The sequence below is a fragment of the Trachurus japonicus genome, chromosome 3, assembly GCF_045865225.1.
Source record: "Trachurus japonicus isolate A0001 chromosome 3, Traja_1.0".
Lineage (NCBI taxonomy): Eukaryota > Metazoa > Chordata > Actinopteri > Carangiformes > Carangidae > Trachurus > Trachurus japonicus.
The window spans coordinates 30,219,794-30,243,513 of NC_140909.1; the positions used below are offsets into that span (position 1 = coordinate 30,219,794).

A 23,720-nucleotide genomic window follows, 5' to 3' on the forward strand; every position below is an offset into this window, starting at 1 on the left:
TGTCCGCTGCAGCTCATCAGCCTCATTACCCCTTCAGCCTCTCTGATGGTCACCGCTGCACTCACCGCTCACGTCTGAACCCTGAAGCCTCTGCTTCTTCAACAGGTTCACCTCACGTTAATGAGTCGGCTGCTTGCAGGCCAAGCTCCACTCAGAGTCAAGTGCTGTCTGATGAGGAGCTGCTCCAGCTGCCTCCATTTGTCACCAACAATCATGACGCAATATCATCTTCAAAATGAACCAGACTATTTCCCTGTAATATATATTCATATCATATCATATCGAACAACCCCCCCAACCCCTTTAGAGCACATCAGATTAAATTCAAACACAGTCCTGACAGTTTAAATAAACGCACCAGTTGAGCTTGTTCTCTCTTTTGCCAAATGTCAAGGCCTGGTAATATTTCAACATTAGACCAAACCTGGCTGCAAATGAGCCGCACGACTCCAGAGGCACAGAGAGGGATTTGGCTAAGGGGTGGTGGGAGGTCTCTGGGCTGAACGCGCTCCGTCTGCCACTCGACCCTCCCACCACCTCCTCCTAACCCCAAAATCTGTCCCTCGGTCTGAGCCTCATGGTGCATTTTACTTCCACAGATATTTCAAATTGGAGCTCCACATTTACTCACTTTTAAAATCTACTTTATAATACATGAAGAGGACCATGGAGGAAGAGAATGAAAAGCATCTGAGGCTCATAAATAGTGAATAATTCTGAAGAGCAGTCCAGCAGAAAATTTACATCCGTAGAACATTCGAGATGACATCCGTTTAATTTCCTCTCCGCTCCTTCATGGACAGAATCAAATATTCAGCCATATTTTAGGTGCATGACGACGTATTCCACCAACTCTTTATGTGGCAGTGTGGAGACGGAGCGTGGAGGTCTGTGTAGCGACAAGCATCAACCTAAAGGGCTTATAATATGAAGCATCAACAGTGAAGAACCAGAAGCTGCAGTTCCTCCAATGACCATCAGACTGTGTCTCCAACATTGAGTCAGTCCCCATAGACTGCCATGCTAACATTTCCAACAGCAGAAATAAAAAAAAGTTCACAACCTGGTATGAGATCAATTTTGGTCTCTAAAGCTAGACTGTTCATAAAACCAACCTGTTACTCTCTATTAAAGGAATAGTTCACCAAAAAATTTAATTCAGGGTTAGGGTCATTGTTGGCTCCCCCTCATGCTGATGAATACTCCTGAGTTTTTTTATTCCTCAAAGTGCATCTGGAGACCCGGGAGGCCGGTTCATAACCCAACGAAAACTTTATGAGCGTAATAGCCCCCGACACAAAAACGTCCATAAAACAACATAAAAACCCTGTAATATTCATCCATGCTCCTCGTCCGCTGCAATCCACCTGCAATCCTGAAGGGATATAGTCCAGAGTTTACACGAAACAACGTAATTAAACAGTCCTGTATTGTATTTGCCTGGTGCGCACTCTCACGTTCACAGGATGCACATGGACGTGACCGGGCTTGCCTAAATGACGTTGTTTGGGTAAACTCTGGACTATATCCCTTCAGGACACTTGGATTGCAGTGGCCGAGCGGTGTGGAGGAATATTTCAAGGTTTTTTGTAGTTTTATGGACCTGTTTGTGTCGGGCATGCGAGAGGGCGCCCCATACAGGACTGTTTAGGCTGTAAAAATGTCCTAAATGGCATCCTTTCGAGTGAACTCTGGACTATATCCCTTCAGGACACTTGGATTGCAGCGGATGAGCAGTGTGGAGGAATATTACATGGTTTTTGTGTAGTTTTATGGACGTTTCTGTGTCAGGTTCTATTACCCTCATATACAGTTTTGAACGCCCCTCACGAGTCTCCAGATGCACTTTGAGGAATGAAAAACTACTCCGGAGTACTCCTCAGCATGAGGGTGAGTCAACAATGACTGAATTTCATTTTTTGGTAAACTATTCCTTTAAGGACTTTACAGAGAAAAGAGTGTGTGGCCTGACGGGTGGGTGAACACATGATTAACAAACTGAATCTCTGCTCCATCCACGTCCCTCCTCTGATATCATTTCTGGATTAGTCAGGAGTTAGGGGTGAAGTCAGACACGGCCAAGATGGCGGCGGTAGAGCAGCTGACTCTGAGCTTCAGAATCCCGTGGGTGGTGTCACAGAGGCGATGTGGATCTTTATCCACCCTCTCTGGTCGTGCATCAGCCTTTCAAACTTATTTAGTCCCAACAATCTGCAACTAACAGAAATCTCTCCCTGCACACAAAAGTATCAACACGATTGGTAATCATGGTTTTAGAGCCTCAGCTTCTGTTCTGTGGGAACTGTAATGGCATTAAAAGACTCATCTTTGGATTTCATGAATTTCATCAATCAATTATCGAATAATCAAATAAGGATTGATTTTCAGTTCCGTCCGACTGCTACAGTAATGTAGAAATATTGAGCGGTGCAGCTTTAACTTGAAGCACTTTGCTCGCTGACCTGTTTCAACTGGAAACAGGACGCCAGAATGGTATCCCATGGCGGACGAGACTCAGTCAGTATGATGTGTACTGACACCATGAACCTGATGACACAACAGGTGAGAACTGAACCCTGTTAACCCTTCGTGAGTCACTCCCTGTGTGTGAACTCAGCACTATACCTGAGGCAGCACACACTCGTATTTCTTCAAGTCTCAACTTCGCAGCACTCCTCCGTCTTCTGTATGCTTTCATTGTGCTTCTAATCACATTACTCTTATTAAGCACGCTGACATGGCTCCACCCAAATGGGCCTCCGCCTCGCTGACTCTCCCTCCTTGCTTCCCTGACTCATCATGATGAACGCTGTCATCCCTCTCCTCCCCCCCCCCTCCCTCCCTTCTTTACACATTGCTCATGTCTCTGTGGATGAGCTGGAGTAAAGAGGCCAACACACAGCGGAGTTCCTCCAAATTGAGAAGTGTCTAAATGGAGCGTAATAGGCCATCCTCCTGCTCTCCTCTCCTCTTTTTATCTGCTCCGTCACTCCTCTCTTCCCACTCGCTCCCCCCCGGTAGGCCCCCGCTGCCCCGAGAGCGACTCAACACTTATTTCCCCAAGAAGCAGATGCATGACAATTAATTAACTAAAGGCTTGGTGAGTTTCTGATTACTCCTCCAGACTGTGTGTGTGTTCACAAGTGGCAGTGAGCGAGGTCAAGACAACAACAGATGCTGCCTCGTACAGAGGGTTTTTTGAGGTCTGTGGAGATGTGTGTCGGTCGCACCAGACACCGGACGGAAAATGACAGATGGAAACTGACAGAGAAATAAAAAACATGTAGACGATGGCGACGCAGAGAGACGTAGGGAGAGGACTCGGCTCAGAGTTAAAGCAGCAGTGACACTGACAAGTTGATTAAAGCAAACCAGTGTATCCATTAAGAAGTGATGAGAGAGTCGATGTTTGTTCTTTCCTCTTCCTCCCTCCTGACGGGCAGATGATCCCCCTCCATCTCTTCTCTCTAGATTTTAGTGGAAACTTTCAGACTGATTCATGACACAGAGTAGAGACCTGGACAGCGTAATCAATCGAAAATGAATCAAAACTGACATTCAGAACCTCTAACTGACCTCATCTTGTGTCGTCACCGGACTCTGCCGCATCCAAACAAACATGGAAGCAGAAATTTGACTGTTTCCAGCATGTAAGCAAAATAAAAAACAAAAAAACAAAACCACTCAAACATAGAAAAGAATATTACAGTTGCTATTACACAACAACCAGTGATAACCTGTGAAATGCCACATCCAAGCGTCCTTTCATTAAAATGATTCATAACTTCAACATTAAGCCAAAACAATGAGTCATCAAATCAGTCAAACATAAAAGTTGTTCATAATTGATTTTATTTCTAGCCTCTTTTAAAAATATCTACTGATTCAACTTTTACAGTTTTTCAGTCTGATGTGATAAATAAACACAGGTTTGGGTTTGACACTGTCAAAGTTTTTATGCCTCAGCTCTGGTGACAGTCCGAGCTCCTCCGGGGAATCTCCTCAAATATGGCCCAAATGTCCAGGTTCACATCATGATATGAATGAATGAATGAATGAATGAATGAATGAATGAATGAAAGAATGAAAGAAAGAAAGAAAGAAAGAAAGAAAGAAAGAAAGAAAGAAAGAAAGAAAGAAAGAAAGAAAGAAAGAAAGAAAGAAAGAACTACTTTTATTATTGTGTCATGCATACTTCTGTTTGCCCAGCCGCATTGGGCTCATCCTCAACACATCAAAGAAATAAGAAAACAAACAGGGGTTCAAAGCCATTATCCAAAAAAAAAAGGGGAAAGAAATTAAAATAATGCCAGGGTTCAAGGGAAATCAATTTAAATTAATTAAACACATTTTCTGTCTTCTTTTCCAGGCTTTAGAAATAAAACTAGCAGTCTTAAACACAATGAAATTAAACAACCACTCCAGCTTCTGCTCATCGAGCACCAACATATTTCAGGGTTTTGTCCACAGATTCCATGAAATAATACCTCTCTCAAATCATCATACTTTGTACAATATAAAAGGAAATGAGACTCACTTTCTACTTCATCTAACTCACACATTTCACATATTCTATTCTCCTCGGGAATATTTTTAAAACGACCAACCTCAATGGCCAGAGGAAGAATACCAGATCTCAGCTGTGTAACTAAAGATCTTTGACTTCTCTGTAAATGTGATCTAACATATCCACCACTTTATTTTCCCATGATCCATTGCGTCACACCACAACGGAAGTCGGTTTTCAACCCCGTAGTAGCATTCTAGCGAGCGGCTAACTGGTAGCGCTAGCCACCGGTGTAGGGGGGACAGCTCTCCATTCCGACACCCCTCCACTTCGACACCCCGCTGTTCCGAAATAGCCCCACTTCGAAACACCGCTACTCCGACACCCCCTCCTCCCCCCCGCAGCTGTCCAAGGTGCTGAACCGCGTGACGTTGTTTACATTCTGCTTTGTGGCTTGTCTGTGAAACGTGCGCTGCTCAGGGACTGGGCAGATCTGTCCCACTTGCTTTCTCCCCGACTCCGTTGTTGGAGATCTCCCACACAGTAATAGAAATACACTTTTTATCTTTTTCTCCCCCCCTGCTCCGCTCGAGCACGGCTGAAGCCGGCTTGAGCTCACACGGGCGCGAGGCTGCTGCAGCCGCCGCTCGCACTGACAGCTGACTGAGGGAGGTGCTTTGGTTGGGCTTAGGCAATGAAGAAAGGAGTTGGTTAAGTTTAGTAAAAAAGACCAGGTAGAGGCTTGACAGGCTAGAAGCATAATGAACGTTATATGTCATTAATATGAAGTATTTGCTTGTTTTGCAGTTAATTATGCACATGATCCGTTTGACCCCAAAAAGGAAAAAAGGATCACTGCGCACTGGGGGTTTCCCCCAATAGCCTTTTCGGAGTAGCGGGGTCTTTAGAAAAAATAGAAAACCCCGCTATTACGATGAATGGAAGTCTATTGTCGGAAAGGCGGGGCTTCGGAAAGGCGGGGTGTAACCCGGTGTAGGCACCAAATGTGGGGGCTCCGGGCTGCCAAAACCACCCTGACTAATCTGATGTTTGTCAAGTCTACAAAACGAATTACCGAACAAACACCACCACTTCTGTGTGCACGCCTCTGCAACTAGTCATGGTTATCGTAGCCGTTAGCTTCGCTGCTGCTGACAGCTAACAGCAGCAGCAAACCAACATCAGGATGTCAGCTGTTAAAACCCTCCCGTTGTCAGACCAGTGTCGGACAAGACATGAAACTACTCCAGTTAGTTAGCTCAGTCATGTTGTAACTAGGATATCTGCTGGAAAAATATTTTTTTCATGGGCTGTTTATTGAGTTATTTAAGACACTGCTAACGGCTAACGGTTAGCCCAGCTAACGTTAATCTAAAATGTAATGAATGGAGTGTCATGGCGACACCCAGCGTCGTTCTCCGGAAAGTGGTGGATAATTCAGGGCCAAAATTAGATTTAATCTGCATAGTCCTTTCTTTCTTTCTTTCTTTCTTTCTTTCTTTCTTTCTTTCTTTTTATTTATTCCAACCAAGGCAATTTCACAATTTGACAATATCATCTAATTCTGGTTTTAACAGAACATTTTCAAACCATTTCTCTTCCAATTTCAATAGAAGCTAATTTCCAACCCATGTCTCTCTCTATTGCTGGAATTGGTGCCAATCTATAAACACCCAAAAAACATTGTATAGCTGTGTCTATAGCTTCAGATCTTTAGATATATATACTGTATATATTGATATCTCAACAATGCCTTGAGGGATGACATGCGATACAAATTGTTTTCGTACTTGTGAAAAGTCACATATACTTCACTGATTCAGAGGTTTTATGTGATTGATCTCATGTCAAGGTCCCTCTGTCCTTTTTGATAGACCAGTGCAAACACCAACACACAACTCCTGTCAAATAACACACAGACACACACACACGTTTGTAGCCATAGCAACTACAATATACAGTGCTATTCACAGTATAAACAACCAGTCATAGCCTGGAGTATGTTGTTGCTCTCATGCTATAACTCCTTAGAGACTGTTACACTACACAACTTCCACAGTTATAAAAACACACAGTGACGATCTGCTGTGAACAATTAGCCACCACTCAGCCCTTCAGTAGTAGGCTACATCTTCAAATAAACCAACTTAAGAAAGAAAGAAAGAAAGAAAAGTGTAGGAGATGATTGACATGGAGGCCACAGCCAAGTCCTGTAGGACAGCAAGCTACAGCAGGTGTTTTTATGTTACACACATCAGAGGTGAAACTACAGGTTTATTAGAGTAAGTTAGTTTTCCAGTAGAGGGAGATTCTCATACTGTACAGGAGCCTGTTAGTGTTGACACAATCTACCAAGTGTTGCACTACAGACAGCCCTGTACCAACCAGTGCTGCCACCTACAGACCTTGTTTCTGTGTCCCTGAATGACAGACAGAAATCATATGTTTTATGTAACAAAGAAGCTTCAGGCCGACTCCAACTGGTTGGACAACACAGACAACCCAACAACACAACGTCAACAACAGGCACATTGATCCACACAAACAGTGGTCAGTCAGACAAACATTATGAACAAAAAGTTATAAAAGTACAAGTAAAGGGGTGGCATTTAGCTCACTTGGTAGAGCCCCATGTTGAGGCTACAGTCCTCACTGCAGGCGGCCCCGGTTCGAATCCCGCATCGGGCAGCCCTTTCCTGCATGTCATTCCCCCCCTCTGTCTCTCTCTCAACTGTGCTATTAATTAAAGGCAATAAAAAGCCCAATATATATAAAAGAATAAATAAAAAGTAGGCTACATGTAAAACCAAACTTGACATAAGTAGATAAAATGTTGAAAAGTCATGATGATACGAAGATATAAAAACCATCTCCATGTAATTTTTCATCTCCTCTCTCAGGCTTCTCCCTGGAGCTCTAGTAACAACAGGTTGGTGTCAGCCAATCAGAAGAGAGGAGGCTCTGAGCCTCTCTTCTGACTGTTTCCTCAGTGATAAAATAAAAACAGAGCAGATTCCAGGTAAAACACTCAAGATCCTGCAAGTGGTAGTTGGTGGGTCCAGGTGGACGGGGCTGGTGAATGGCTTTGTTGTGACGTCACAAAGTCTTGACAGCTGGTTTTAAGGCTCAGTCTTTGAATACAGACTGTCTGCATGTCTCTGTGGGCTGAGGCTTTGCTACTTTACCAGTATCGATATATAGATCCTAGAGGGGTCTGGGGTCTTAGGTGTGGACACAGCCTCAGTGGGATGTTTACTGCTTTACTTCCTGGTGTCTTGGCCTGAGGAGATGGCAACTTAATGAGATTCTTTAGCCACTGACCCTGCAGCCACGACACTCATCTGCAGCCTCAGACTCTGTCGTCATAACACACAGACAGTAATTGTTATTGGCAGCTCCAGAGTCAGACAATAGCCCCCCCTCCCCCTCCTCCTCTTCACTAACGATGCCGAGGCCGCAGGGCAAACAAATGAAAAAGAGGCTTCAATAATGGTCAAGGTGATAAAATCTTTTCTCCCTTTGTGGGCGACCTCCTCTGAGCCTCCGCATCTCCGAGCCGATAAGACATTTGTGTCTCATATCACACCACACAAAGGCATCAGTCACAAAACCCCACGCACTCGCTCTCCATTACACAAACGTCACACCTCATTCCTCAACCGCAGCCGTAAAGGTTTCTGGGAAACCCTAGCCCAGGTCCATTCTGCTGTTTATCTTGTCAATTTCAGAGCAGGGATTGGATGAAATTTAGGGAAGGAAAATGTGTGTGTTGTAATAGCAGCATAACAGCATCACCTAATGCACTCTTTGTACTCTGTTGTTAATTCCTGCTCCCTCTTCCTGCTCATGTGTACTTTTGGTGTGAAATTGCTTTTCTTCTGCTCTCAGCTCCGTGCACATCTTGATCGCAAAGGAGGCACAATCCATTCTTCCAGTTAAGCAGCAGAGAGGGTGGCAGCCCCCTTAAATGAAAGCAATCATCGGGCCTTATCTGGTTGGTTTGTATGTGCAATTGCCACCCGCAAATCTATTAACGGGTAGCCACAATTAGATCCAGGCAGAAAACAGCAGGAGAAGAAAAACGTGAACGTACTGCTGACGAATGCCGAGAGATGAATTACTGATAACATTTAGAAACGCAGAAAATTGGACGATTGCTCAAACAATTAAATATTTGCATCAGATCCAAACTTAACTAACTCCCTATCTGCCTCCAACAGCAAATTCCTTTTCTTTGCCATCCTGATTAAAACACTCAAGGAGGGAAAGAGTCACACGCGACACAATCCTCCCACAATCAGCAACAGTCACATTGTTGAACATCAAAACACAAACACCTGAATCTCACCAATTTCAAGCCTGAAATCAAGCACTTAACGCGACGCAGGCCACATTTAAATTCAGCTCACGACACAGGGACGCCATCGAGGAATTAATCTGATTAAAGCCAAAAGCAAACAGTAATTAAACTCTTATCTGGCAGTCAGAGTCAAGTGTGAGCTGCAACATGTGTGGGGCAGCAATTTAATCAGAATTAATAAATACAGCACATTTTGTGGCGTTTATTTACCTGAACTGCAGAGCGCATGACCTTGATTTTAACTAATCGTCAGCACTCAGTTCTACATCAGAGTTTTTATGTTTACAGTGTGTTAAGCTGCTCTCAGTGGAAGTGAAACATCCTTTTTTTCTCCTCTGACTTTAATGGTAAAGCATCAGCAGAAGAAGGAACAGGAACAATGAGTTAGTGAATTAAACTGCATTTCTGTTAGGGTTAGCAGAGTGGAGAGTGGAGAGTGCAATATCAATGTTTTTTGTTGGTTAAGAATTTATAACACATGTTTCATATTTAAGAACAATATAGTTAAAGCAGAAGTAAGCTGAATATTTGTGTTAATATGAGTCTTAAATAGTTCTATCTTCCGACAGCAATCACTTACATAGAGTGTTTGGTCTGAAACACGGGTCTGTCAGTCACTCTGCTCTGCTGTAAGCCGAGGAGAAAACGTCTTTTATACTTCCTTGTATCCTACAAGCTTTATCCAATGAGGAGAGAGAAAGGCATGAAGGGCTGTGTGTGCAGCCAAGGGATGCGCGTTAATGTGGTGATGTAGGGACAAGGACCATGACGAGGGCGGGGGCAGCTAACTAATGAAGTTAGCCAAAACGACCGGATGATAGATGTCCATGTGAGGTGTAATTATAGATCAGGTCTAGTATATTAATACTGTGAAAGTATCACAGCATCAGTCCACAGAGAAATGCACACAAACCTGCCATAAGGACTTCCTGTGACTTTGTGATGTCACAACAAATCTGTCACTACACTCACTCAGCCATACAGTACCCCAAAGCCAAGAAAGACCAAAACTTTTAAATCATTCAAAGCCTGTTTATAAGTTTATGCTTCCATCAGTGTAAAGACAAGTGAGGAAAACTAGGTTAAATCATGTGATGTATCTGAGACTGTCCACAGTGACAGGGTCTGTCATGTGTCAGTTTCCTGTTTTATTTTTGATAGTCTTGTCTCTGTGATCACTTCATGTTCCCCGTGTGATTACCTGTCCCCGCCCTGATGTGTTTCACCTGTGTCTTGTTATCCCTTCCCTCCTGTCTATAGACCTTTTCAGAGTATAAACAAAGACAGGTGTGGCTCATTAGAAAACGCTCTGGTACACTAAATGGAATGGAGCCTTAATAGTATCCTTGGTAACACCTGTATTTGTTTATACTCTCTGAAAAGGTCTATATAACCAGTGCTCCCCGGTGTCAGTGCCAGATTGGCTTGTCTCCTAGAGCAGCATTCCAGTGTTTCATGTTAGAGAGTATCCCCGTGTCTTACTGTTTTGTTCCTGGTTTCTGAGTCTTAGGCCACGTTTATACGGAAACGATCCGAACAGAAAACGCAAAAGTGGCATCGCATCTACACTTTTTATTCCGCGTTTAGACAAGCATTTTTGGGGTGGAAATCCATGTGCATACGGTGAAGCAAAAGTCTGTGCAATACAATGTTGTGTGCATACCAGGAGCCTACAGTAGGTGGCAGCGTGCCGCACAACACACAACACCACCAAGTCCGCACGCCTATGTATTCTTCTTCTTCCTCTTGATTTCCGGCAGGCTGTACGCCGGCCGTCGTTACGCTGCCCTCTGTGTCCTCCACAGGTCATAGCAATCAGAGCAGTGGTTTTGTGTTTTCACCCTTTACATGGAGACACAACGGCGGAGCGTTTTTAACTCATTGAGTGCCAAAAACGAGATTTCTCGTTTTTTGCTTTTTTTTTTAATTATGAAACTAGACACTTTAACACACCTTATGTGTAAATTTGGGGACTCTACGACGAGTAGAACTGAAATAGATGACGATCAAAAACTCATGACAGCTCATGATCTGCAAGTTTTCATCATAACTCGGCTTTTGCAAACGGAGTTCTGCATGTGGATGCAGCGCAGCTGCTCTGCTCTCACCCGCGAGGCAGCAGCAGCTCGGAGCCGAAACAGGAAGCTCTCAGCCGACAGTCCCGCCCGGTCTTCATCTGGAGCAACACCGTGTCCTCCCCAAGGTCCTCCCGCAGTAAAATGTGATGATCCCTCGGTCAAAGCAGACCGGCATCACCGACCCGTACCACAGAAGGACCGCGACCACCGGTCGACCTGCTGTGGCCGAGAGACCATCACATTCCGCGGCGAGAGGCTGTGACACGGCACGGTGCGTCTGTGTTATTGTTGTTTAGTGCCCCCCCCCCCCCCCCCCCAATGGTGGATTTGTGAATAGAACAACAATTGTTGTATATATTTATCTTACACGAGCCCTTTGATCCAGAAATGCAAGTGTCAGAAGAGCGACAGGCACAAACAGAGCACCTTTCAGAAAAGACGCTGTATCTCCTTTTCTAGAAAAAAAGCAGGGATTTTGGTGCGGAGCACCTCAATAAATGTTTATTATTTGACCGTGTGCTCCAGCGTCCTCCCTTTGAGTTAAGATTTCCACTCTGGAGGGTGGTTTCACTTTTTTGCGTTTTCAAGCCCCGAAAACACTGTCGCCGTCTAAACAAAAGGCACATCCGAATAAATATTTTGCCCTTTTCATCCGCGAGCGTTGTCGTGTAAATGGGGCCTTAGTCTTCTGGTATTGTACCTCTGCCTGTCTGATTGCCTTTCTGGGCCGAATTAACGACCTTGAGAACTGCTCACTGTCTGCCTGCCTGCATTTGTGTCCACCAGTCTCTGTGTTCCTGACACACACTAAACCAGCTCAATGAGAAAATGCTAATTAAATGTGAAACTAATGTTCAAGTCATGTTTGCACATTTCTCTCAGCGGTAAAGAAGCTGTTTTCTTCACTGATTTCCAACTTGGGCAGGTAAACGTAATTGTTTTTCATTTTAGAAAATAAAATTTCTGATTTCAGACTGAAGACTACAGTGGAGAGAAAGGGGTTCATTGTGTAACTGTGAAATATAAGTGTAGATGTGCATCAGGTCCTCAGTGAGGGGTGTTATGTACATCTGAGCCATGCAGTAGTACAGTAGTAGTAGTAGTAGTAGTAGTAATTACAGTTTCCTCTCAAATTAAAAAAAGAGCTCTGATTGTGGAGCATCTGGTTGGGAGTTAGGTTCATCCTTTCTCCTCCTCCTCCCTCTCATCCCTCTCCTCCCCCGCTCACATTAGCTTGAGTAAGAGCAGCAGTGCAATAATGAATCCTCCTGATTTAGAGATCAAACTGGAGCAGACATCGTCCTCTGATCAATAACTGTCACCACAGACTCCAGGGACCAAATAACCATCTCCCAAAGGCAGAAATCTGGGGACAATGAGAAACAGTGTGCACTAGTGTGTGCATTACTGTGTATGTGACTGTGCTATACAAATGAGAAGGTGCCAGGAGTGAGAATGGAGAGAAGGCATGAGGAGGAGGGATGAACATGTGTGTGTATGTGCTGTATACTGTATACACATTCTCCAGCCTGTCCCTCGGGGTGCCAGAAACTGTAGCTTATTAGGGCTAATTGGCTTCTTTAAGGACCCCCAGCTCATTATGTGACCACTTTGAGCTCGTTGAGCTCTGGCAGGGTCTGATTTACCGTCATGTGGATTTGGGATCCATGTCCCATGCCTCAGGGTTACACTTAAGCTCCAATAACCCAGCACAATGTGACTTAACTTAATTTATCTCAAGACACACTTAATGCCTTTTCTTTAATCTATGATTTCATTTCTTTTTTTTCTGCAGTCAGCTATGTGAAAAACACCAATCTCCCATCCCACTGAATAAAGGATTATTAGTTATTAGTACCATGTGAGTATTATTTGTCTGTATGCTGGCCCTGTGATAGACTGCTGACCTGTTGCATGTCACATTTTCCACACCAAAATTAAATTTTCCACAATTTCCATAACTTTTTTTTCTAGGAGGAATGCGCTCTCCATCCATGCCATCACACCTGAAAATGCACCCAAGGATACTCAAGCAGTCATGTGCACTGAGCAGCATTTAGTGCAAACTGCAGAACAGACAGTGAATGAGAAACAGCAAAGACAGTTGTTCAGAGCCAATCAGTGACAACGAAGTGCGTCTACATCATTGATTCCATATGTCTATGTTTCACCTGTCCATGCTACAACAGAACCAATCAGCATTTCAAACTAAAACAGGGTCAGCAGCGTTTCCAAAACTCTATTTTCCATAGTTGTGTAAACACCAGAGTAAACATACGACTAGAAAACTTAGGCCTTGTCCACACGAGCCCGGGTATTTTTGAAACCGGAGTTTTGCTCCACGTCCACACGAGTGGTGTAATAAAAACACTCCGTACACACATAACCGTGGAATCCGCTACCAAGTGACGCAATGCACGTGTGGAAGGCTGTTTTAACCAATCAAAATAAAAAATAAAAAAAACAATCAAAATACAGTGGAAACCGCTTATGGATCAAAAGGCTTGGGACGGAATCATCAAATGCTGTTTAAATAATTTGTTATCAAGAAATCCGCTTATAGTGTTCATTTTTGGTCATTTTATGGATGAAAACATGCGCAAAAACAATTTCAAAACTACGTGTAGCCTATTTATTTTATTTTCGGCGGTGTCCCTTTGACGTGCACTGTTGCACTGTGTCTTGACTCTTGTGCTGTGTGCATCACCTGGCTGCTGAGCCACATGACTGTCAGTGCGGCGCAACTCATTATCACTGGCTGTTGTGTTGTCTGTCAAAACATGGATGAATGAAACATATCCACTTTATATCGACCGCGGACATCAGGAACAGATTTTCGGCTTTTGGCTCGTTCCGTTTGTGGCAAGGTGAAGAGGGCCCGGACGGGGATTGAACCCACAGAGAGTCATGCGCGCTTGCCAGTCACCCAAAGGGACATCCCCTTGGCCAAGTAGCCAGGGCACATGATCAATTGGAGGCATAGTGACAGGAACCTCAACTGTCACATCTCTCCCCCTCTTTTCACAAGCACGTCCTCATGCTTCCGCACATTAGGAATCCATGGACCCACCCCTAGTGCTACATGGATCCTGCCAACAACGCCAGAATGTGGCAAGGTGAAGAGGGCCCGGGCGGGGATTGAACCCACACCTCCCGGGTAAGAGTCATGCGCGCTTGCCAGTCACCCAAAGGGACATCCCCTTGGCCAAGTAGCCAGGGCACATGATCAATTGGAGGCATAGGGATGGGTACCGAGAACCGAAATCCCAAGATTCGACAACCGTTTAAAAATGCGCATTTCAATTCTTTATTTCGGTTCCTGGCAGTCACTCACACACACATATAACACAGTTTATGAACGTTGATTAATGTTATCGTCTCAAAACCAGTCTTGCCGCTGGATTTCTTTTTCCTTTTTTTTTGCCCGCGGTCGTGTTGAGAAACGCTCGTGAGTCCGGCCACGTTGGGTCCGAGATCCAACACGCCGGTCTGGTTTTACTCTTATTACAGGCAGTATGCCCGTTTATCACCAATAAACACAGTAGATGAGGAAGGTAGTGACTGTGGCGGGGGGCGGGGGCACGAGCACAGGACGGGAGGGTGGGGGTCATCCCCCAGTCCGTAATTTCTCCCGCTAATCACGGAAGGAAGACGGTGGTGGTGGGGGGTCTGCGGCGTGCAGCAGTGCGGGTCTCTGACTACAGCGGGGACTATCATGGATCTGCTCCGTGACACTGTGAGACTGACCACGGGTGAGCGCTGTGGGACGGGACCAGGGCTGACGACAGCACCCGCTAATCGCCAATACTGTAACCTGAAAACAGCAGTGCCACATGCTTTCACGCCGGAGTCTCCAAATCAGAAACGTCTGTGACAACGTCGGAAAAAGTCACTTTTGAAAAAAAAAAGAAAAAGAGAGAGACCTGCCGTGCCGTGTAACCCACAACAACAACAACAAAAACTGACAGCAAGTGAGTGTCACGACTTCCTGTATCTGGCCCTTCAAATTAAAAGCCCTATAGCCTTTCATATACTGTTCAGTCATATTGATTTTGACTTAATTTTGACAAGACACGGCTCCAAATGTTGTTGTTGTTTTCCTGCGACCAATCGACCAATTAAATTTTGCTCAGTCAGTGATTTTTGCTTGGTCGACTATTTGGGGGCAGCCCTAGTAACATTATACAAAAACAGATAAGCAGACAAGTCATATATTTATTTACTTTCTAATTAATATTGGTATCGGAATCGGTAATCGGAAAGAATCGGAATCGAAATAGGAATCGGAATCGATGAAAATGCAAACGATACCCATCCTTAAGTGACAGGAACCCACTGTCACACGTTCATCTCCGCATAGGCTCTTTTTATCACTGCATGACAGCAGTGCGACCCCCCCTCCCATCGTACCCGGTCTGACAGTGATAGGCTATTGCCTGTTCATTCATGAAAATCATCCCGAAAAACTCTCAATCAAACAAGGTGGGGAATAAGAAACTGCGGCGCGTAGTAGTTCTGTAATTTTAAAAACACACCGGCAGCGGCCCAGCTGATCTGTAGTGTCACTTGTTACTGTAAATGATGCTGTGTGGAAAACCAGCTGATTGAGGGTGAGTTTGGAGCTGACAAGAGGATCACCTTGACGACCGTTTCGTTATATTTTTCTCATCGAAAAACTATACAAATAGCATTTACATAGATGATGTAAAAAAAAAAAGAAAAAAAAAAAAGTGAAATAATAAAAATCCACTTTGTCACCTCCATTTTTGTGAACTCACGTCAACTTCTGCAAACCGCTGCAAACAACCTCTGCGAGCTGGCAGTGTTTACATCAGCACGTGTGCAGCTATGACGTAAACGAGAAAAACAATCGCGGTTGCAGTGTCCACACGCACCCGGTGAAACCAACCCCCGGCTGGCAAAACCCCACCCTGGACTCCGGTTTCAAAAAACCACGATTTCAGGGTTCCAAAAGCACGGTTGCGTGTGGACAGGACATACAACCGGGAACATATGATCACAGTTTCAAAAATACCCGGGCTCGTGTGGACAAGGCCTAACTTAATATGAATGTAGCCTCACTTCTTGATATTGTTGATGGTTGACATAATTTGATGATATCCATTAAATGTGCATCAATCCTGAAATCACCTCCTCATAGTCTGTTTGATTTCCACTTCATTGTTCCTGAGTGGGATTTAAATTACTGCAAACACACTCACACAGGATTTCTAGTAAGTGATGCATGCACACACTCAACAGAGTTTGTACATTGCGCTGGCTGACAGAAGCATCGCTGTTGACTGAGAGCTTTCTGATGGTGGGATCACAGCTGTGCTAAGTTACTGCTAATGCAGACCAAACATCGTCCTGCTGCTGCTAAAAGCAAACACTGAGGAGAGGTTTCTCTGAGAAGCCACAGGAAATGAACACTGAGGTCAAAAAAACAAAACAGAAAAAAAAACATTTGAACACATTAAGGTTGTCAGTGGATCATTTATAACTTTGCAAGGGAGCAATGGAAGAAGCAGCAGCTACAGTACAGGGACCTGCAGGCTGTTAGTGAGAGGCATCATATTAACAAGGTGTGAAAGTAGCTGGTAGCTGGATGTTGAGTGGAAAACCATCAAACAACATCTACATTCACTTATTTGACAAGTGCTTTTATCCAAAGTAACACACGTGAGGGACAACGCCACAGCTTCAAACACAAAAACAACATGATGCAATTGCAGCTTTCAGTCATTTCATACAGAAGTCTGTGCTGTTCTTCTTTGTGTCCGGCCGTCATCTATGCTGTTGCGCTTACAGTCTGTGCCGTTACAATCAAACATTAACCTCGGAGGATAAAAAACACAATGCATCAACAGTAAAACACCAGAAGCTGCAGTTACTCTCCTGACAACTAGAGTGGGTCAGCCCAAACAGACTGGGATACGCCAACATTTTTTTTTCCGTGTCTTGCCTCACTCCCGAGTCCATGACCAGCAGATAGACACCATCCTTTCGACTGTGTGTGCAATAACAAGGGAGATAGAGCCATATCGCCCGAAATTAGCTTAGCTCAAACGCTGGAAGTGCATAGGTAGTGTTAGCCTGCCTCCACCTAAAGTCATCAGAAACACTCTTCAACAACTCTAAACGGACCGATCTTCGTCTCAGAGCTGACAAAACTCTCCGGTAAGGCATCTTGAGCTGTCAAATGCCGGTAACAGGACCAGATCGGTCAAAGCGGAGGGTTCAAGCAAAGACGGTTCATTTTGGTTCAAGCTAGCTACATCGGGGGTCATCCCTATGTTCCCGAGTCCTATGTTCCCCGGGTCCTATGTTCCCCACTTTGTATGGGACCTGGGAACAAAGAACCCTTTTTCTAAAAAAGGGTCCTATGTTCCCCGCTTTTCCCCAAAAGGGTCCTATGTTCCCCGCTGTGTCCGGACCGGGGAACATAGAACCTTATTTTAGAAAAAGGGTCCTATGTTCCCCGCTTTTCCCCAATACCTGGAAGTGGAGTTGTGACTTTGAGTGAGAAGTGGAATTTTCCCATTGGTTGGGTTTAGGCAATGAAGAAAGGAGTTGGTTAAGTTTAGTAAAAAGACCAGGTAGAGGCTAGACAGGCCAGATAGATAGAGTCCGGATATGTAGAGAGAGTCCATCGACCGGCAACAGCGGGGAACATAGGACTATTTTTTTGAAAAAAGGTCCTAAGTTCCCCACTGTTACCGGGGAACATAGGTACGCTCCCGCTACATCGAGGGTAGGTTAGCTTCCTATTTCAAAGAAAAAGCACAAATTCTATCGTCATGGTTTTCTGTATGTGAAGGGCAACGGGTGTTTATTTTGTGAAAGTAACCGAAAGTGCGTTGGTCACAACGGCTAGCTTGAGTAGCGCCAAATTCATCCGAACAAAATTGTAAACAGCTGGTATTTATATAACGGAGGTCCGCAGGTGTGCCACAGTCACGAGGTACCAGTAAGGAGAAGTGACAGGTTGTGGCGGTAGCGGTACTGGAAGTAAACTCACTCACCCATAAAAGACGTGCTAACCAATTTGTCAAGTGGTTGTCAGCCTCTTGGCGAAGCGGTTAGCATCGTCGCCTCCGGTGCGAGGGGTTGCGGGTTCAATCTTCACCTAGGGCAAGTCCGAACCAAACAACATAGGTCACATTTAGACAAATTAACGACACACTGCTGATCTAAACTGCTACTTTATCGCCTAAACATGTTTGAAATGTCGATAAAGTGATATATTTACAGAGTTTAGAGCTAAAATGAAATCAGCTTCTGACTGCTGATTTCAGCTCGGGTAGGAGGCAGGCTCACACTACCTATACACTTCCAGTGTTTGAGCTAAGCTAATTACAGGTGATACGGCTCTATCTCCCTTGTTACTGCACCCACAGTTGAAAGGATGGTGTCTATCTGCTGGTCATGGACTCGGGAGTGAGGCAAGACACGTAAAAAAATGTTGGCGTATCCCTTTAAAAACATGTTTACTGCCTGGTACATGGAATAGATGGATGGATGGATGGATGGAGGGATGGAGGGATGGATGGATGGAATCTTTAATTACTTTTATTTAAAATCAACAAATAAAAGTATTAAAATAATAAATTAATAGGGTCAGTAATACTGCGCCACTGGAATCAAGTTGTTAGGTGCAGCTGATAGAATAATATCTACAGTAATGCATCATAAATGATTCATGACAACTGTTTATAGAGGTCTTCTCTTTACACTTTATTAACCAAGAACCACTGTGGAGAAATGAGGGTGTGGCCTGTTCGGGGGCAGAGTCAGGTACTACCAGGATGGCGACAGCTCACTTAGCTTCACAAACATGTGAGTGACGTCGCAGACACTACACCCATCTGTAGGTACAACTCAGTGTTACTGTTGCCACCAGCGAACCACCACTGTCTCCCAATCCACCAGGGCTTAAATTAACACCAGAGAGTCTTCCACAGTGATGACTGAACATTTACACCATGAGACATCTAAGAATGAGATCAACAGGAAATACAGCGTTAAACTAAGAAGAGAAAACAACAGGAGCAGTAGCCGATCAGCTCCGTGAATCTTCTTCACATTGATCGTTCCTCTGAATAAGAGCAACCACACCCACAGCACCATCACCCACACACACATTACACTCATACACACATGTAGGCAGCGACATATAGAGCATGAATTATGAATGTGCCCTATATGTGTGGAAAGTGGGTCGGTGTGGATGCATGTGTTGTGCACTGCTTCAACAGCAGCACACAGTGGTAGTTCACATTACAAGATGTCGATAATGAACAACAAGTTGAATCCATGTACAATTTTCAACACCTCATTAAGATTAAGTCTGCTCATTAGTGACCTCTGGAAGTGAAAAGGCAGCAGAGTGAGCTGAGGAGAAACAGCAGGTAAACCATGAAGAAAACAGTTTGTTCAGGCATTTATCGATTAGCTTGAATAACTTGAAGCCTGACAAGTTCACTACTGTGTGGGCTGAACTCCCAAACTCAAAAGTGGGTGAAATGTGCTCACAGTAAGATCACACTGTGGCTCACTGTGGACGTCAGGAGCTAGTGTCTACAGCAGGGGTCTCAAACTCAAATGAGCTGGGGGCCACTGCTGGCACTGTCATCTCAGTGGAGGGCCACTAAAGTTTTCAAGACGAATATAAAAAAAAATCACAAATATTTCTGAAAACGGGGTCTATTTTCAAATATTGTATGATAATTAGGGCTGTCAAACGATTAAAATTTTAATCCTTTAATTTCCTGAGTTTATCACATAGTATTTTTCTTTTTTGCTTGAAATACCAGCAAGATGAATGGAAAGCATAAGAAACATCCAGATCTGGATGTTTCTTATGCTTTCCATGCTTCCAAATACCATTTTCATGGTATTTAAAAATCAGCTGTCAGAGAGAGAACAGCCTCGTTTGGTGACGAGAAGAACAAGTTCTCTAGTGTAGGAACATGAGGAGAAAAAACATATGCAGGTTTTCTGCATCATAAGACCCCCCCCCCTCCCACACACACACACACACCACCCCCCTCCCTCCCTCCCTCACCAGGCTGAATGAACGGGAGATTGGGGGAAAAAAAACAACTCGCTAGTCGAAGCGGCAGCTCTACGTCGTGCACAACCACAACAACGGCAACAACAGCAACAGCAACATGTTGCAGTGGATTATCACTGTGTATGAGACACCGGGACCACGGAGCAGTGCGACTCCTCACAGTAAATGCACGATGGTCGGTGTGACGTGCAGAGCAGCAGGACGACTCCTCAGTCCATGAGTTTCATGTCTGGCCGGATCATGTGAATCCAGCTGCAGAAATATCCGGGGGACGGGAGCGTCGCGCTAACCGTAGTAACTCACACACACAGACATGCACACACAGCGTACCTGTGATCACGTCTGGAGAAGGCAGCTTCTCTGTTTCCCCCAACTACGAGCGGCCCAAGGTTAGCGCATTAATTGCGCATTAAAAAAAATAGGGCCGTTAAAAGCATTTTGCATTAAGGCATTAACTTTGACAGCCTTTCCTACTTTTCACGTCAAGACGCGGGCCAGATGTAGGGGGGCCGCGGGCCGGATGTGGCCCCCGGGCCGGGAGTTTGAGACCCCTGGTCTACAGTGTGTTTTGTCCAAAGACTCAAAAAGTAGATCATAATCTGACCTTCTCCTCTCCACAGAGAATATAGTTCCAACTGTGAAGGACATTCATAGTCTCTGAGACATTTGTGGCAAACATATGCTCACCAACCTGTCACTCAAAAGGCCACGCCCTCAATTATTACGGAACCTTGCGCAATTTGCGGAGCCGTGAACTGGGTGTCAATGCAAATCGTGCGAGATTTGGACGGACCAGGAAGAGCAGTGCTGGGAGCTTCCGCTACAAACAAGCTTAAAACATAGACTTATTATTTAATTTTTTAGGAACAATTTCTCATGTTGGGGATTCAATACAAGAGGGACATTACAGACGAGCACTATGGAGGTATTTGGATGGTTTTTGGTGTGTCTTTTTGGATGAAGAAAAGTGAGCTCTGTTCTCAACCGTCATATGGACATGCAGTGCTGCACCGAGCCCCGCTATAACTCAGAGAAGGCACGGAGGACTCTGAAACTTCTCCCAGCCCTTAGTCCACATGAGGGTGAGTAGATAATGAGTGAAATTTGAATTTTGGGTGAACTATCCCTTTAAACTTCCTGATTTCTGATGACTTCTCCTGCTTTGACACAAAGACACAGCAGCAACTAAACACCTGGAAAAGTCTCAGGGATAACAACCTTTTACCATGTAGCCATGGAGAGCATCTGTGGTGCTGCATCTAAACGTGGTGCACTGGACAGCACTACAGAGGATAATACACACATCACAGAAAATCACTGGTAACCTGCTGCCCTCCCTGGAAGACACTGCCAGCTCCCACCACCCAGCACAGCTAATAACACAGCAGAACCAAGGACTGACAGGTATAGGTCGGCCAAAGCACACAGCTCCAGTCCACATTAGTGACTGTTTCATCCAAGTTGGCAAACTAAACACAAAGTTTTACTCTTCTGCAGTACATCCATTGTAATAATCCTTTCACAAAGCCGTGGTTAAAACTTAATGTTTTCCTTTTCTTCCACTAAATAGACTCAGATGAGCTGTGTCATAAAGGTTTATTACAGCTGGGCTTTCTTAGGCTTCAGACTGTCAGTTCTATCTGTTATTATAGCACCGCGCTCTCCAGAGTAATTACAAAGATCAGGAAACATGGCAACAAGAAACACGAGGAAGAAACCAGCAGTCAGTCAACAATACTTGGAAAAGAAAACAAAGGCGGCCACTCTGCCAACAGTTTGTTGACACTGTTGTTGATAACACTGGTGACTCAGATCTACAAGCCGTTGGCTGACCTCAGTGTTTTCCCTCTTGTCGGCTCACAATAACGTCGCTGCAGCCGTAGCTCCGGCTCCATGGAGTCGCTGTGAACGGTACTTCAGCTCTGCTGAGTATTAACTTTCTTTAAAAGGTTAGCGACCTTGCTCAAGGTTATCTCGTGCCGCCCTGCTTTTCATTTTCACCACCTAATCAGGAACTGCACCAGCTGCAGTTTGGAAGGCAGCGGTCCCTCAGGCCCAGACCACCATGACTCAGGACCAGCACCTTCACATCCTCTCTGCAGCTCTCTGTCATTTACTCTCCACTGACTCCGTATGTTTTCTTTGCCAAATTTGCTCACTTGGCTGCAAACGCACTGGCTAAGTGAAAAACTTGGACACACACACACACACATGTACACACTCGGACCTTTGGTGTTTTTCCCATGTCCCACTTTTTATCTCCAGGCGCTCATATTGTCATCTGCCTCGCAGACTTTCCAGGCTCGTTTCCCTTGTATTAGCAGCCATCTGGATCCAGACTAAATGAGACCAATTAAAAAAGAAAAACAACTCTTCACACTCACAATGAAACTGCTACAATAGGTAATCTCTCTCATTGCACATCCCATGGCAGCGTTTTGAAATAACAGCTCAAAAAAAAAAAGAAACATACAATAAAACAGAATGCGGAGGAAAGGATGAGGTGGGAACTGGCAGCAACTCAGAGAAATAAATGTGCTGAAACTCTGACTTTCTGCTGCTGCTGCTGCTGCGCACAGCGAGGAGACAAGAGGAGGAAAACGGCCAGTCGCTGCCAGGCAGAGCGACGGGGGGACAATCAATGAAACTGCATGAGATGAATGACACAGATTTAAAGGCTGCAAGATGAACAGAGGGAATAAACACTGCGCACACACACACACACACACACACACACACACACACACACACACACACAGGCAATCACAAGGCTGGCGAGCTGATTTCTGTGCTATAACCACATTATATAACCACTGCTGTAATCACAAGTCTCAATCAAATTCTCCTTTCTCATTTATTACCAGTGTATAAACAAAACAAACAGATTTAAATGCTTCTGCCATTTCAACCTCAGAGTCGCTGCTACCTGCTGGTTCAGAGACCCTTGGTGTCTCACCGTCCTCCCTGTGCTTACAGCTTTACCTCTGCAGACTGAGAAGCTGCATCCACCTCTCTCCCACAGGGCAACAGGGTTTTCAATGTGAGAGGCTGTTGCACTTCTACATAAAATAAATAATAAATAGATTTTTAAAAAATTACAGAAAAGCTGTCAACAATTGCCTCCTTTTTGGAACAGACTCCCTGAGGCCTCAACTAAAAATGTGAATTACAGATGAGTGTTTACAATTCCAGAAATTCATGTTGCACTTTAAGCAGGTTAATAGAGACTAGGGCTGCACAATATGCAAAATCATACTGCAGTTATGTGAGCAGTTATCGTGAATGTGATTTCAATGTAAGTGATGATGATCACAACACTTATGGTGCTGATAATGCACAACAACATTTCAAATCAAAGAAAATTGCAACTCCTGCAACCTGGTTATTGCACATGGCCGTAATGCGATTTTGATCATGTTGTTAATTAGGCAGCTCTAATGGAAACCACCTTCTGTCTAACCTGTTCAAACGCCAGAGTTGAAAATGTGTTTCACCTTGTTACCATCAATTATGTTTTTTTATACCAGAAAACTATATGATGAGTGAAATACACAACTTTACCCAATGACAGTCTCAGGTGCAGACAGCAAACCACACAAACCAATCCTGTCAACTTGTGGAAACAGGAGGCGGGGCTAAATACACCTGAAACCTCATCAGAACTGATCGACAGTTCATTTTAGCATAACCACTAACACT

General features: G+C 44.5%; 1 protein-coding gene across 4 annotated transcripts in view; it reads right to left on the reverse strand.

Moving 5' to 3' along the window:
- Positions 1 to 23,720, reverse strand: part of LOC146990132 (SH3 and multiple ankyrin repeat domains protein 2-like) — a 233,315-nt gene that overhangs the window by 191,102 nt on the left and 18,493 nt on the right. The gene's annotated exons all lie outside the window — the stretch shown is intronic.